Genomic DNA, 6,321 nt, shown 5'->3' on the forward strand with positions numbered 1-6,321 from the left:
AAAAAAAATTCACAAGCTGTCTTGCTCTAAAGCTCTCTACAAGTTAGAGATGGTAAGAGGGAGATTATAGAGAGAAGACTGCAGTAGGAATGGTGGTGTCTGTTACATACTAGGTTCTCCACATTGCAGGTCATATATAATCCTGTCGCGACAGGTTGTTTAGCCTTCTCACAACTTTATCCAATGCCAAATTCTAACTCTGCCTCGGGCATTCTTTGAAGTAAAGATTATACTTTGTAAGAATTATTTGATGTGTTGTTTAAAATTAAAAGCTAAAATTTCATTTGTAATTTTGCAAAAAGCTAGAATCTGCTTTAGAGTGTGATATCAAGGCTCAAAACTGCATCTAAAAGATCCTACATTACTGAAAGCCTGCACATTGTAAAGATATGCTAGGTTTTTCGAAGTTGGATCCACATCAATCACAATTCTCGGGTTTAACACTGCTGATCTGTCAGTCATTTGCCAGACTGGTGTGCCATTCCTACTGCTAAATGAACATTTTCATTTCCCAGAGGAGTGATCCGCTGTCCATCCTTATAATGCGGAGCATTGTTCCCAGGCTATTTACATCAGCACTGTTTCCTCGCAATGGACTTGTTTCACGGGGTTACATAAATTGAGAGATGCTTTTAAATAAGCTGGAAAAGAACATATCAACATGCTGCTTGTGATTAATCAAAAATTGTGTGACAATGAGAAGATGCATCAGAATATAAAAGGAATATTATGGACACCAAATTTAATAATGTATAGCATACATTTAAATTGCCTTATTTGGAAAAGATCCATACTGACTATATGCGTCAAAAGGGTGATTTAGAAGAGTTTTTTCCATGTGCATTATGATTATGTGACTAGAAGCAGGAAACAGTATATGTAGTTTCAATCATCTAATGAGATCTGCCCTAAACTGTAGATCCTTTACAGTATACTTTTTGAGATATATTTATATGATTTTTATAAGCTTTCATGGATAGTTTCCAGGTCTAGTTTGAATTTCTATGTGAGTCAAAAAATATTAAATAAATTTGGGGTAAATTATCTTTTTTATATAATAAATAACCCAAATAAATAATAAATTAACCATTGAAAGGAATTTATTTTCCTGCATTCTTCCATTTATGCTGGTAAGTACAAAATAATCTCATAAAAAATACTCAGAGAAATGCTTTGAAGTAAATATTTCCTATTGATAAAGACAAAAAGGTTGGGTCAAGCATACTCATTCTCCTGTGCACAGATTAAATTAGAAGATACTAAGGAATTCATTCCTTCTACATTTCCTTTAATTCACCAAATGGCTTATTTCAATAAATAAGGCAAAAATGAGTACAGGCTCATGAGCATATGGGGACACACCCAATTCCAGTGTACACGAGCCAGAGAGCAAGAGCTCTAACAAATCCTCATTATTCAAGTAGTTAAAGAGCAAACTGAACAGCAGCACCACTCTGCTGTAAATACTCAAGGCTGATGGAGAAGTGGTTATGACAGCTTTCACATTATCTCATTGTGGAATCGAGGCAGCAGTCACAGCTGGCTCATACGTCAAGATGTGTCAGGACTTAAATGGTAAAACAGGAGTGCAACAGCAATTGGCTTTTCAATCAATAACACAATCAATATATTTCACAGATATTTTCCCATATCTAAATTACTCTGCAGAGATGAGGAGCCTGACTGAGTGTTTATAAATCAATAAAACACACAGCTAAAGGACATCTGCTCCTGTTCTTACTTCAAGGTGCTGTATGCCTTTTCTTTCCAACTCTCTTCTTATTTAAGAATGTACTTTTCAGGACAAACAGCCCTCTTGTGCACACAAATCAGCTTATTGTTGCATTTTCTATACATGATGTTTTTAAATAATTTTGTGCTTGAGCATTCAACTAAGTGTAAGGACAGCTTTTCTTAGCTTGGAATGCTTTGGCTGTTAGAATTAATACAGTAGATTTCAAATTTCAAGTAATATATGCTGCATAAACTTCAAATAAATAATATCAAAGTACAGCATCCAGATTTGCAAGTTGAAATAATAACCCCGGGCATTATTTTTTTTCCTCTCACAGAACACTATTCTTGCTGAAAATTATATATTATATCTGTGCAGATAGGCTACAGATGAGAAAAATGCTGCTCTTTACAAATCTATCCTTTTTCCAGAAAGATATGTTGGGGGAAGAGCAAACCAAAATAAAACTTCAACTTAATGCAAAACTCTAATACTGACAATTTTATTTCCATTCTGTACAACAAAATGAGGTGAAATATAAAGAATGGCGTTGCAAAAGCTGTGCTGTTCTAAATTAAAACTGCCATACTCTGTCACTGGCCTTTATAACACAAAGTAATATTAGGTTTCATACTGCTACTGCTTCTGGAAAAACACAATGCCATTTTGTTACAAGAGGAATGCAAAGTAAGTACATCAATCCACATACTTTCGCTAAGCTTATGCTGCTGAGAGAAATGTTTTCCAAGTGGTTCCCACTAAAATGCACCAAGGATGAACAACATAAGGATTTCACTAGCGTAAAGCATGATTAAAAAGTGGAACACTAATAAGGGAGATTATTATTTCTTTGTCATTGAAATTTCTCACTTTTTGCTATTGTTTTCCCCATCTGGAGGATTGACCTGAAAAATTTGCAGCTGAGATTATTTTCCTTAATCCAATGGCTGTGGTGCTATCAAGTCAGCAATGTCTTATGAACATAGACAGAATTTTATTCCATCTGCTGATGTTATCTTCTGACCTATAATTATCTTCATGATCATAATTGATTAAGTAAAACAAAGTTTCCCTAGATTGTATCCTTGCTTTTAGCTCCGTCTCTCATGCTCTCTGTCCTTATGCCTTACATCTCAGCTTAACTGGACTATATTCTAGTCCAAGAATATGCCTTCCCGATTCAAACTTCATGCCTTTCTTTAATCTACTAGAAAGTTCTCAAAGAGGTTGTCAATTTGTCATTGCTTTATATTTGCAAATGTAATCCTATTGTGAAATCAATATCACCCTCCTACCAGAATTAGAAATTTTTTCTTCTACTTGTATATTTACATTGTTTATGTTTCTATGAGGTATTTACTAAACATAAATTCATGTTGCCTTTTAGGTAATTATTTCTTAATGACTGCTTCTCTAAAACATATGGTAAAACTCTTTACTGTTCAGAACTTGCTTTGGTAATTTTAAAATGTGCTGCTTCTGAATAAATTTTGAATTGTTTAAATTATTTTCTTTGAAGGAAGAATGTGTTTATGGTATTTAAAGGAAAAGGCAATGGCACACACCTCTAACATCAAACATTCTTGATACTAAGGTAGGAAAAATGAGTTTAAGGCCAGCCTGGGCAACACTGCAAGACTTTGCCTTAAGACAAAGCAATTTAAAACAATTCGCAGAAAACAATAAACATGACCATTAAGCATTTAGAAAACATTTGGGCGTTTATTTCATTCACACCACAAATATCCATGGCCATGTTTCTTGCAATAGTCAGGTTACACGGAAGTGAACAAAACACATCTCTAGTTTTATTTCACTTACATTTTCTAATAATCAAAGACATTGTAAATAAAACAATGATAATGCCTTTTTCATAGAAGATTTTTTAAAGATTTAAGACAGATTTATTAGGACACTAACCCTTTATTTTTATAATCTCATGAGGATATTTAGTGTGATACTGGTACATACAGGTAGTAAAACAAAACAAAAAAAAAACCCTATTCATCTAAAATTTACATCTGACATGTGTTCTGTCAACCTTAAATGCTATTTAACAACTTAATAATAGATGTAGCAAATGAAGCTTATTCAGCACCATTACAAACCTTAAAATCCTGCTTTAACAATTAAGGTGAAAGTAAAGTGTTAAAATAGCCTACAAAAGGTAACAAGCATTTCATTTACCTTGAAAATGTATAAATAAATTTTGGAAGACACCTAAAAGGTTTTGGAAATATTGTGCTATTCACGGAAGCAAAACAGTATACGCTGAAGACCTGGTGGGAGCATGTGGACCCGCCTAATGACAACACCAAAGGTGTGCTCCGTGACGCGCAGACTGACTTCCTTTTTCTACTTGCTTGTACCAGCCAAAGCATCCTCTTCCATTTCCTCGGGAGGCACTTTGTCTAGCTGATGTTTGCTTCCTGAAAGGCTAAACACAAACTCTTGCAGGATGTAGTTTTTCTCAATAAATTAATTTTACTATTTTAAAAACACGAATACACATTTTGTATTTTAAAACTTTCACTTGTCCAATAGTAAAATAACTGACATACATTTTAAGTGGTTGTAATCCACGGCTCAGAAGATCTTACACATTATTTATTCCTGTTTAATAGAGCACTGTGGAGATACTAAAATGTAAGCTCCTCACAACGAGCTTTGCTGGCCCTCTAACACCTTTAGATAATTTTTAAAAAATTCTTTGTTCTCATTGTCTTTCTTAAGACATAAGAGCTTCTTAAATAAGGGTACAAAGAATAATTCCTTTTGCCACAGAGTAGAGTTCATCTGTATGGAAAAATATATAGACTTTATTGCTTGGCTTACCAGAAAACAATTAAAACACATTTACAGATATGTTTTTTTTACTTTATTGAATCCATTATTACAAATAAATATGATATTGAACATTTTCAAGTGCAGCATATAATCAGCCATTAACACATGAATTCGTTTTATAATAAAAATGAAAGTTACTATTAATAGACAAACATTATTGTCTTCTAGTGAATTAGGATTAACTAATCATTGTATAGGAACAACTGCTGATCTTCTCTACCTCCTTATTACATTCCAGGCACTTTTAATATTAATTTGAAAATCAAATATAGCTATATTTTACATGATTATTTTTATTCATGGAACATATTATATACTGTGACACTCTGTAAACACAGACTCCCAAAGAACAGTGATAGTTTGTGTTCAACAATGGAGCTCTCATTCAGCTATTCTTGACCAGAAACTGAGTGGTCTCGATGAAGAAATTTCTAGAGTAGAAATAGAATGTGAAACCATAAAGCAGGAGAATACTCGGCTACAGAATATCGTTGATAACCAGAAATACTCAGTTGCTGACATTGAGAGAATAAATCATGAAAAAAATGACTTGCAACAAACCATCAATAAATTAACCAAGGATCTGGAGGCTGAACAGCAGCAGCTGTGGAATGAGGAGCTGAAGTACGCCAGAGCCAAGGAGGCGATTGAAACACAGTTAGCAGAGTATCACAAAATGGCTAGAAAATTGAAACTTATCCCAAAAGGGGCTGAGAATTCCAAAGGCTACAACTTCGAAATTAAGTTTAATCCTGAAGCTGGTGCCAACTGCCTTGTCAAGTACAGGGCACAGGTTTACGTACCTCTCAAGGAACTCCTGAATGAAAACGAAGAAGAAATTAATAAAGCTCTAAATAAGAAGATGGGTTTGGAGGATACTTTAGAACAGTTGAATACAATGATAACAGAAAGCAAGAGAAGCGTGAGAACTCTGAGGAGGAAAAGCTGGATGATCTTCACCAACAGAAAGTTAAGGAAGCTGAGCAGGAGGATGAGAAGTGCGCCAGCGAGCTGGAGTCCTTGGAGAAGCACAAGCACCTGCTGGAGAGCGCCGTGAACGAGGGCCTCAGCGAGGCGATGGCCGCGCTGGACGCCGTGCAGCGGGAGTACCAATTAGTTGTACAGACCACAACTGAAGAAAGGAGGAAAGTGGGAAGCAGCCTGCAGCGTCTGCTAGAGATGGTTGCCATGCACGTAGGGGCCGTGGAGAAACATCTTGAGGAGCAGATTCCTAAAGTTGATAGAGAGTATGAAGAATGCATGTCTGAAGATCTTTTGGAAAACATTAGAGAGATTGCAGAAAAATATAAGAAGAATGCTGTGCTCATTAAGGCTTCTGATGAATGAAGATAAAATGTCTTGTATATTTCATAAATCTAATTCGTATGTATAATTTGAAATTACGATAACTTGTGGATTATTTTTAGATGTGACAGCAGTTTTATGTGTATAGTTAATAAAATTACATTAGTTAAAAAAAAAAACAATGGAGCTCTGAAAATACTGTCTTCAGCCAAAAATAGGAAGGACATACATAAAGGCAAAATATACTTCAGAGAGGAAGGTGGTTGTCTTTGCAAAGATTCAGGGAAGGACATACAGAAGAACATTTTCTTTAGTCATTTGAGACAGTACAAAAATAATACATAAAATTATCCATAAACTTCATTGTCCATGTAGTTTTCCCCAGCTGTTCAAATGATCAACCTCCAGATTCTCTTACATTGTCAATTTTTTTC

The 6,321-nt window shown here is 34.8% G+C and overlaps 1 pseudogene; it reads left to right on the top strand.

The window, feature by feature from the left end:
- The first annotated feature begins 1,490 nt into the window (after window positions 1-1,490).
- On the top strand, window positions 1,491-6,015 carry LOC101592869 (annotated as a pseudogene).
- The last annotated feature ends 306 nt before the right edge of the window (window positions 6,016-6,321 follow it).

Source organism: Octodon degus, unplaced genomic scaffold, assembly GCF_000260255.1.
Source record: "Octodon degus isolate 3935 unplaced genomic scaffold, OctDeg1.0 scaffold00013, whole genome shotgun sequence".
NCBI lineage: Eukaryota > Metazoa > Chordata > Mammalia > Rodentia > Octodontidae > Octodon > Octodon degus.